Below are 11,377 nucleotides of genomic sequence, written 5' to 3' on the forward strand. Positions count from 1 at the left end.
ACTAGATCCTCTCGTTACTATAATCTGCGGCGCTAGGCTAGACTGGACCAACATGCACTTGGACATTGTACAGAAGCAACGCACATCGTTTAATGCAGGTACACGTATATTGCAATGTACTTACGTACGTAGGATAATTAAGAGGAAACTCCGAGCATATCGCGACGCGGCATTTTTCCCGGTTTAATTCGTAGTTGGCGCGATGGACAAAAATCGTTTCGAAATTCACGCGCAATTAATCTTCCCTCCGCACGTGTACTCCACATATGCACGCATGTAGATTATGCATACACACATATTTGATTTTGAAATTTATCGATAGCAGGTAATTTACAAATGTGACAAAATTCGAGGGTTGTTTTTAATTATTTGAAGTTGATTTGGGGGAGGGGGGGGGGGGGGCGGTCGGTCCGACCGAAATTAGTCACCACCCTAAATTATTCGAGTAAAAGGGTTACGTGTAATTTTTTTCTAACGCTAATTCTGATTAATTCCAACGCCGATGGATCAAAGGTCAACTGACATTGTGCTTACACGTATAAAATGTACCACGCAGCCAGATCCGAAGCGACACTTCGGTGGATTGTAATAATCTCTTAATTAAACATGCACGCGTGCGTTGCGAGACTCGAGGCCGGATACCTGTTCCAGCAGGAACGAGTGAGTTAATTTATTCGTAATACACCTCGCTATTTCTAATTTCTAATCTATTCGCATACATCTGAATGTATATTACAGATAAGCGAGGCATTTGTCGGCTAAACAGGAGAATCGCACATGTATGAATTATACAGAGTTACACACATGCGACCGGTCGGAAATAAATTACTCGTCCGGTGAATCATTTTTTGTTTTCCGCCTATCACCGGCTTTTTCATTATTTATCGTTGTTATTTTTTCTGCCCTGACTGTTTTTTTCATCGCTGCACGTATGTATGTATACGTGTATGGTAACTTTTTTTAACGACGCTGCATTATGCAATGAACCATGTATCATATCGTACGGTAAACGACTCGCAGACGTCTCCGTAAGTGGGATATTCACCGGCTATTGTGTCTGCCGGCATTCGTATACGTAATAAACTCGAGGCGATAATTAATTAATTGCGCGGAACGCGATGAAACGAGGAAGATAAATAACGTTCGAGATTGAAGTAAAAACGTTTTTGCGAGTATGAGGAATTGGCAAAATGATATCGACGGTAGCTAATTTACAAATTCGCATACGCGGAAGAAGAGCTAATAGGATAATAATATTTGAGGAAGTTATTAGGCATATATTTAATTATGAAAGATCGTTATTAACAAGTATTAAAAAATCGCGACACTGGCGCCATTATATGCAAATTTGAAGTCGGAAGAATAAAAAAAAAAAGAAATCACTCAATCTACGTATTAATAACTACAGAATCACGCTGGGGATTTTCAATAAGTTAATTTAAACATTATTCATCGACAAATAAGTGCCCTTTTTTTCGTCGAAAATTCAACATTTTCCTTTAAATACTCGGCAATTGCACGTACATTAGTATTTTTAAAATTCTCTAGCTATAGACATGTAGATCGAGCGGTATTTTTTAACCTTTTTCTTTTTTGTTTCCAGATTGAAATTTTCATCAGTTACACTGCGTGCTGCAAAATTCAACATGTCTCGATGGAATATCTCTAGTGCCGCTATTTTTCAATATTTGCTGACAACAATTTTTTGTATTATACTTAATTACACGCCTAATAACTTCCTTGAATATCATTATCTCATTACCTTTTCTTCCATCCAAAAAAACCTGGTCATCCCTAAATTATTTCGTACAAAACGCCATCTACACGTATCGTTCGGTTTAGAATTATACATTTTTTTTATCATGGTTTCGAACGTTACAGTCACGGTACGGAAACATCTTTCGTGACGATTGTTTTAGCCCCGATACAATCCAATCGATCTAGACTAAAATTTCGATCCATCTGTATACCAGCGTTTATTATATCTATGCAGTGACGAATACATGTATATAGGTATAACGTACGTAAAAAATAAAAAATATACAAAATAACGATATCTCGATGACTGCAGTTCCAATTTGTTTGTTATCTTGCTTATACGGTAAGCGCTTCGGAAACGAGGCTGCATGTGTCCGATTTAACCTTTGCTACTGATCGGCGTTGCACTCGAGCAGCGATGTGTCCGTACATTTATATGCGCCATTTATACACATACTGTACGACGTACCTGACACGTGGGGAAATAGATGAATATTATACACACATGACAGTTCGAACCGCGCGACGATAATTTGACCAATCAAATGCTTTTTCAGCACTTTTTTTCTTGCCTGCAACAATACCATTTTTTTATTTATTATTTTAACAGTATTCCTTTATTTCTTACGCCGAACGTGAAAAAAATTGATCAAAAATCAAGGAAATCAAGACACCTTTCCGCGTTTCGAAAGGATGAAAAAAAAAATAAGACAAAACTGATCTCATACCGGTGTCCAGAATTGTAACACGCGCGATACGTGCGGCTAATAAATACAGCGTCGAACAGAGACCTGATTAGCCGTGATCGTTTTAGGTAAATTATCCGAATACGTATAAAGCCGTGGGAACGGAACTTCGTGCCAGGTACTGATCTCCTGTTTCGCAACGTCGAGTCTAATATCCAGCGAAGAAAGAAGCGGGGCGGAGGGGATGAAGGCAGGGGAAAAAATTACTTTTACAATTAAATATCGAGCCGGCTGAAATAATCGCCCATTTACAGGGCCGACATACGGTGTCTTCCGAAATGATGGATTGCTGCTGCACCGAACGCCGAATGTTCCTGTTTAAAACGCAAGGTTTCGCTCGTGACGCAGGTATATCAAACACCTATAACTCTTGTCGCATAAACGTGTACGTATTTATGTGAATACACATGTAGATACATTCACGGTATACGCGATTTGAATGATGTGTGTACGTAACGGACGACGGTCAAGATATAACGCGTGATAATCTTTCTGTTTATTCATTTAGATACGGCCCTAACCTAGCCTAACCTAACAAATTACAGGTGTCGCATGTTTTCGGGGCTTAATGTGCGTGTGTGTGTGCACAGCTACGCACACACGTACCTGTGTATCAAGAGAAAACTTGCAGTGCAATCAGCAATTATCGTATACGATATCCGACGTGTGCGATTAACGATGCGAAGCGTCGCTGCGACGGCATCATCATCATCGTCGTCGTCGTCGTCGGCCGGTGGTGGTAAATCCGTGATGTGGAACACAGACAAGAGTCACACATGTGTCACCGATCACCTTCCTACGCCTTAATAGGCGCACTCGTTAATCGGCTACCGTCTGCGGATTGTTTGGCTAGCAATTTCGCAGCTCGGTTGCGTGTCGTGCATGCCCTCGTATCGCGTCCTCTCGACGACTTATTATTCATGTTTTTTTTTTTTGTTTTACTCCTCTCGTCGTCGTCTTCTTATTAACGCTGCGCGATTTATTGCACCTGCGATTAATCGGTTTGCGTTCGTGCAAATTTGTCAAAGTCAAACCTTACGCCCGAAAATTTTCCGTCCGACGACGTAACGAGTGTCCTACTTTTCATTCTTGTAATCATTATCGTAATCAAAATCAGATAGGATTTTCGATCGTCAATTTTGGTATCTTACGGATTTGTAAGCGGAACAACGGGAGTTTTATTGAAACTTGAAACTTGTCGGAACGACAAATCAACGGTAAACACGCGGCGTGACGTACGACGTCTGCGGGCTGCTCGGCTCAGCTTTTCGATAGCTCGTTTCGACCTTTTTACGAATTAATATGGACATTTTTTTTAACGACGCGTCGAGCTGGCGACGGATAGAAACAATTGGTAGCCTCAATCTTCCTCTCAACGAGTCACGGATACCAGTTTGGATGGTGAATGTAGGCGCGGAACCCTTCGTTCGAACAATATGGCGTCTGCTCTAACCTCAACGTCTGAAACTCAAACGAAACTGTTCCAAACGCTCGTTCAGTTTTCACATCTCCCTGTACCAGAGTCGTCGAACTCTGATTTCATCCGAGGCGTGCCCGAGAACCAGGTCTCAATATCTCCTCCTTGCCAGCTCGAAAACCGTTGGCTGGTGATTTCGTAGAACAATTTCAACATCCGATCCGTTGCCACAAGCTTATATTATACCTACATGCGTCGCTATCTGTGTACCTATAATAACACGTAGCCGCTCCGCAAGGCCTGCAGGATAATTTTCGGCTCTCTACCAAGCGGAGTAAAGAAATAGACGGTGTGATAAAATTGATGAAGAACGAAGTGAAATAAGAATAATGAGAAACATAACTATTCCGTGCACACTTACCCAGGTCGAGACGCTCTCGAATCAACTGTTGCGGTATCGACACAAGAATATATGTATTTCAACACAGCTGCCTATTAAGTTATATATATATATATATATATAAATATTATTAAATATAGTCTGGGACAAGGTATAGAAGGAGTTAAATAAATTCCCCGAACAACTGAATTGTCAGGATAATGGTTTTTGGTCTGTGGTGATTTTTTTTTTTTCAAATATTTTTTAATAATTTTGATAAAAAATGATATAAATCGGGTACTTAATAACAAGATAATAAGTATTATAAACAAGGGGGGGGGGGACTAAATACAAAATGTACATTTTTTTCTGTTTTAAAGTTAGTCAGTATAACTTCATTTCGCAGTAATAATAATAACATTATATTATTATTACGATTACTATTATTATTATTATTATTATTCATGTATTTATGTATATGTATAGTCTGTAAACTTAAGAGAACTAGAATAGATAACTAGCGGTGTTGTAATAATAGGTTAAAAGTGTCGGTAAATTGTTATACTGTATTGTTTTTCGCCCCTCTCGTTTAAGAGGTTTCGAAAATTTATACGCGGTACAAGCGCGGTTGTAAAACTTTTCCGTTTACGCAGCAAAATCTATTCGATCATGCGTGTGTAAATATATATATATTGCGTTGGTTGGAAAAAAAATCCGTGTACGGTGCCGCATTGTTCAAATAGAAATTTCGTTCCTCTTTTTTCCCCGCGATCCCCCGATATAAAAAACTTCTTCCCTTCGTCTCTTGCACCTTTGCATCCTTTCGTTTTAACTTTACCCACGAAAAAACAACGAACGCTAAGAATCAAAGGCAAGATCGGAATCAAGATAACATGGCGAAACAAGTGAGGGAATACAAAATCGAAGAATAATAACGAAATTGAATAATGATTGAAAATTTCAATTACACCAATAATCATAAAAATAATAATACGACATAGAGACAAGCATAGGTATATATACTCGCGAAAAAAAAATAACTTTAATAATAGGGATCAATTCATTTTGCATTGATCGATCGGTTTACACGGTAGATAAATTATAATAGTAATAGCCGTAGCATACAATTAATTGAGTGAAATGATAGGCGTTATTACGTTAATGAACTTGACTTCTTGTAAAAATATTGCTACATTTTTATCATATTTTCTTAATCGTTATTATTATGATTATTATTATTATTATTCAGTATTATTATTACCATTACTGTTATTATTAGTATTAATATTGATTACTTCATTTTTTTTTTTTTTTTTTTTTTTTGAGAGGTTTTTCACGTTTTTCACCATTTTTTTTTCTTTTTCTTTTTGTTGTAAATTACTGTTTTCATTTTTTTCCCTCTCCTCTTAAACGTTATCAACTCTGTTTGCAAAAAATAGATTTTTTTTTTTTTTTTTTTTTTATCGTTTTACTTTTAATTTCCATTTCGGCCGAAATTGGTGCGCTTTTTATTACCACTTTCTTCTCCAGTTTTTATTCCCCATCCCTTTCCACAAACTCTTTCCATCCTTACCGATTATCTCATTCAAAGCGGTTTGGCCTTTCATGATTCTAATATTACAGGGTATAACAATATATTTGTAAGTAAAATAATACCGTTATAATATAAATAAATATTCAACACAACGTTTTCTCAAATGAAACCTCGGCGTGCATCGTTCAAAGTCTTTTCGTCTTTTCGGTTTGCAATGAATCAATTGCAATGTTGATTTCTATGAATAATTTCACGAAGTTGTTTAATTCGATTCTTGTTCGTACTATTTTGTAGGTATATTTTTTTTTTGTTTTTGTTTTTTTTTTTTTTGCCCCCCTCGTATTTCTTTTCCCTGACAAGACGCGAATCAAATGATAATTGATCGTTAAACGATGTAACGCCAGAGGGAAACGAAAGATTTCCAACGAAATAAAGAAACTCGGGTAAAACAGAGAGAGAGAGAGAGAGAGAGAGAGAAAAAGAGAGAGAGAACATAAAAGAAATGAGAAGAATATATTAGCCGTGGAACGGAACTGAATTAAGATGAAAGTAATAAGGTTTGTAATAAAATAGAGGGAAAAAAAAGCCGAATAAAGGAGAAAAAAACAAAAAAAACTTCGTCAAATAACGGCATATAAAAAGTTAAGATTTCTGTATTTAATTTTTTGTTTTCATAATTTGTTTGTTCGGTTTTGTTTTTTACTCCTCGCTACACCTCTCATTTCAATTGGACATATATACACGCTAAAAATTTGTTAAAAACTACTACACACCTATCTGCTTTATCGTATATATATATATAATATTCATGTATATAATATATGTTATATAATATCAATCTTACGGTTTAAAAATTGGAAAATCCTAATTTTAACACACGATTGTTGCGTGTAAAATTTCCACATGGTTTAAAGAAAACATTGCTTACTCACAGCGTTACCCATTCGGTTTCCCTGCCTTGTTGCTTTCATTTTCTTTTTAATCGGCGTTATCATTATTATTGTTATCGTTATTGTTATAATTATTATTACTGTTTACGTCATTATCATACGTACCGTTACTCTTATTATTATCGTTATTACTACTATCGTTATTGTTACGTCATTACCATAAACTATCATCGTTAATATTATTAATTTTACAGACGTTGTCGTTGAGCATTGATTTGTATGTGATTTTTTTGTTTGTTTGTTTGTTTTTTTTTGTTTTCTTGTTTTTTTTTTAATTATTATTATTCATCTGAAAACTACCCTAATTTAGTTTTAAAAAAATTCTTTGTCTCTCTCTTTTTCTGTACTCATATAATACACCCACAGCAAGCCTATAGATGCACGAAACATTGTATATATTTTTTTCATATGTCTAATAAATATATTTACGCGTTATCGTTATTTGACTGAGGTTTGAGGCGTGTGTCCTTGTCTCTGATTCACCAAGTCGAAATTTTACCAGCAACAGCCATAATAATGGAAAATATACAACGCAAGAGGCATATCGTAAAAATGAGAGATCGAAACTGTATATTTTTGGGAACTCCTTAATTTTTAACCAATCATCTGTTCGTTCAATTTGTTTTCATATTCTTTCTTCTCCAATTGACATCGGATCGAAGCGATTTTCCACTAAAAGTTGATCGTTTCAAGCAACATCTGCGATTTCGATCACGCAATATTTTCGAAATGTCCCGAGCGTTGATATATCATCAATTTGTTAATAGTGTCTAATATAATTTGTAACATTTATTTTTTAAGACAAAAACTATCATTACTTTATTTTTGTTCATTTTATAAATTCAATTTTTCTTTTTTTTTTCTGCTCTCATTTTCATCACGTTTTTCTTTTCTTTTTTTTTGTTTTTTTTTTTTTTTTTGTTACTTTTTTATCAAATGCTTGTCGATTCACTCGTCATGTATAATTTTTGCCGAATTTGTTTGTTTATTCTCTCTCTTTTCGTTTGATTTCTTTTTCCTGTGTCATGCCTCTTAAAAAGTGTTGTTTACCTTCACTGTTACCATATGTACGAATATACATATATTTTTATATATTTAATTCAATGTGTGTGTGTGTGTGTGTGTGTGTGTGTGTATACGAGCTATATATCGATTTATAATATAACTTATTATTCTCCAATCACAATTTGCGCAAATATATAATATATAATACAAACCACTTTCACATAGACGATTATTAAGCCACGAAAATTAATAATATGCATATTATACGCGAGGAAAATATGTGTATGCACTTTTTTTTTTTTTTTTTCTTACATATATATTTTTGTCGTTTGTGTACTTTTTTTTCTTTTTCTTTATTTCTTATCTTCCTTCCTTCCTTCTTTCTTTCATCTTACATATCAATCTGCTTATGACTCTAAGTTTTCCAGTTATCCCAAATCGAATTCAATTTTCATGTTTTTCCATTTCAGGACAAATTTGGATCGGGTCGCACGATCAATCGTATTATTTCACGATAGAGTTGACCCGTGTATAATGCGTCGAAGATGAAACGTGTTGCATTTTCATTATTTGCTCCAAATTTGCCGCTTTGCCAATAGTCGTCATATCGATCAACAACTTTTATCGCTGTCCTACCTTTCACCACATTCGAGTAAAGTGAAACAAAGAAAAATAAAAAAATATATATAAAAACGAATTTCAAGAGAACGAAGAAAATTTCTTTAAAAAAAAAAAAAAAAAAAAAAAAAAAAACTTTTCACTCATCATTAATACGTGTCAAATTTTTATTAAAAATTTGTAATCTCGGTACCGTGATCGAAACTTTCGCCTTAGCGAAAGGTAGAAAAATCATAGATGGAGAAAAACGAAACATTTGAAGAATTTTATTTATTTTTTTTCACCCCCCAAACGAATCGCGCAAAAACTGTACAATCTATGAAGGTGTTGAAGAAGAAAAATTGATCCGACATTTGAAAAAATGAAAACGAAATATCTTATCGTGACGAAAGTTGCCAATTATTTATCAACGTTTTTATACTTGAAAAATTACATTTTATTTCAGAGCCTGCACAGTTCAAAATACAAGACGCGCGTTGAGAAAAAGCTAATACAATACTGGCCCATCACCCAATTATTTTACCGCATTTTAGACAACTTTATTCCAAAAGGGAAATTACAGTAATCTAATTTTTTCATCTTCTTTGCTCACACGTATTTTTTATTTTTATTGTTTTTTTTTTCGTTTTTCTTCATTTTCACGTTACACATCATGCGAGCGTAATATTATCACGAGACAACAGTGAGGAGAAGCTAGATCAATTGCGGATAACAAGTAAAGTCAGTGGAAAAAATCGAAAAGTTCGGCTCGAAGCAAGCGCGCGATTTTACAATATTACGAACGTCAGATCTGTATTTTATTTTATTTATTTTATTTTTATTCTTTTTTTTACGTGAAACGAAATTGATATGTGTCCGCCCTAATTTTCATATTAATCAACGACTTGAACAAAATCCAGTTACGTACACGGTACGCACATAATAATATTATAACGTTATTACATATCTCCTATTACATGTCTCGTCTTTTTACATATACAGTATAGTATAATATTTATATATATATATATAATATAAGTAATGCACTTCCGCTAATATAATATTATACACAATACTCGTTAATATTACAAAATTGGCAGTTTTCGTTGAGTTGATTTCGTTCCCAAAATAAGTTTTTTTTTTTTTTTTTTTTTCTCTCCTTTCTTTACCTTTTTCGAATTTTACTTCTCCATCTTTCTAATCGACAAAATATTATTATTGTTATTTATCATTATTTTCCTTATTTCTTCTTTCATTCGACAATCACGCTTTTCATTTTTCTCGTGTTTAATTTGTGCCTTCTTTTTTTTTTTTTGTTACAAAGGTGGGGCAGCACAACGCACGCTACACACACGGTGAAAATCTGCACGCAATTTTATCGATGATTACGTCTTTCGACGAAACAATAATTGTATTAACTTTCTGTAATTTTTCAATATTTATTCAAGTTTCGTCTTTATTAAACAAAATTTTGTTATACTGTCTTTCCATCCTTTCAACTCGCTCTCTCTCTCTCTCTTTGTCTTTCTGTCTCGCTCTTTTCACCGCCAATAGCTTCAATTTATTTTTGTTCAATTTTTTCATGATACTTTACTTTGTTTTTTTTTGTTTGTTTGTTTTTTTTTTTTTTCTTCATTTAATCATTATTCTGATTCCAGAGATGTTCACAGCCTGCATATGTTATATAGTGTGAGGTTTCCTAGTTAATTGTTTACAAATTGACCACTTTTCCATTGATTCCTTCAATTTCCCTAGTTTGCGTTATTGTTTGTCTTTCCCCCTTTCTCTCTCTCTCTCTCTCTCTCTCTCTCTTTTCCTTTCGCGTCGTCTCCTATATCTGTGGCTTTTATCTTTCTATTTTCATTATGTATATGTATTATATATGTATATATAACTTGGGTTATTCACAATGATAGTAATAACGAATGTGTCTTTTGCACGCCTGTTTCCGCAACAATTTATCACCTCGATTTCCGTTTCCATCGCTTGTATGCATGTTTTTTTGTTTGTTTTTGTATTTTTCCAACGTACATATATATATATATCTTTTTGTTTTCGATCCTATCGTTTGTCTCTGTTATACCCATTACTTCTCATTGTGTCTCCTTTGTGTCATTATATTTCACATGTTGTGCGAATACATTATGTAATATATATTGGTATACATATAGATGTTATATAAGAGACGATTGTTTAATAATAACGAATTGCGTCGGTATATTATTGACGATTACATATATATATATATATATATATATACATATATATTACATATTGATTCGGTGTTCCAAAAGTTTGTACGCGCGTGTAAATATTCATTATAGTATAATCTAAACAATAATCATCTATCTAAATGATTTATTTCATTTCGTATTATTATTTTTGTATCACCACGCGTTTCTCCATTTTTTCCCTCAGCTATATCTTTTTCCTGAATAAAAGTTATTTTCGCGTCATGCCTCGTTTTTAGTATTACTGTTATTATGATTTCTTTTTTTTTTTTTTTTTGTTCTCTCTTCAAATTTTGGCCCTGCATGTTTCATCAAATTTTGTACAAAGTTACCAGTATTATTGTTTGCTTGTTTGTTTCGTTGAAATAAAAAAAAAAAAAAAAATATTAAAATCCCATCTTTTCGCTTTTGTCAAATTTAATCGTAATATTCGTAATATTTCTTATTCCTTCCCGTATTTTCTCCGTTTGTGCAGAAATAGGCACTATTTCACGGTATGGTTGAACAAATATTGGAGTTTAAGAAAAAAAAAAAAACAAAGATGGAAAATAAAAAATTGCAATCGCACATCCCTGAACAATTGCATGTATTAGAAGATATACATACATACATATAATATATAAATATATTGTCGATCGATCGTAAAACTTTATTTTATATTTCTTTATTTGTGTGTGTGTGTGTGTATATATATATATTTTTTTTTTTTTGCTGTTGTTTTACGAATTAAGTTTGGTTTTCTTTTTTTCCTTGTTTTCCC

The sequence above is a fragment of the Neodiprion virginianus genome, chromosome 1 (genome assembly GCF_021901495.1).
Source record: "Neodiprion virginianus isolate iyNeoVirg1 chromosome 1, iyNeoVirg1.1, whole genome shotgun sequence".
NCBI lineage: Eukaryota > Metazoa > Arthropoda > Insecta > Hymenoptera > Diprionidae > Neodiprion > Neodiprion virginianus.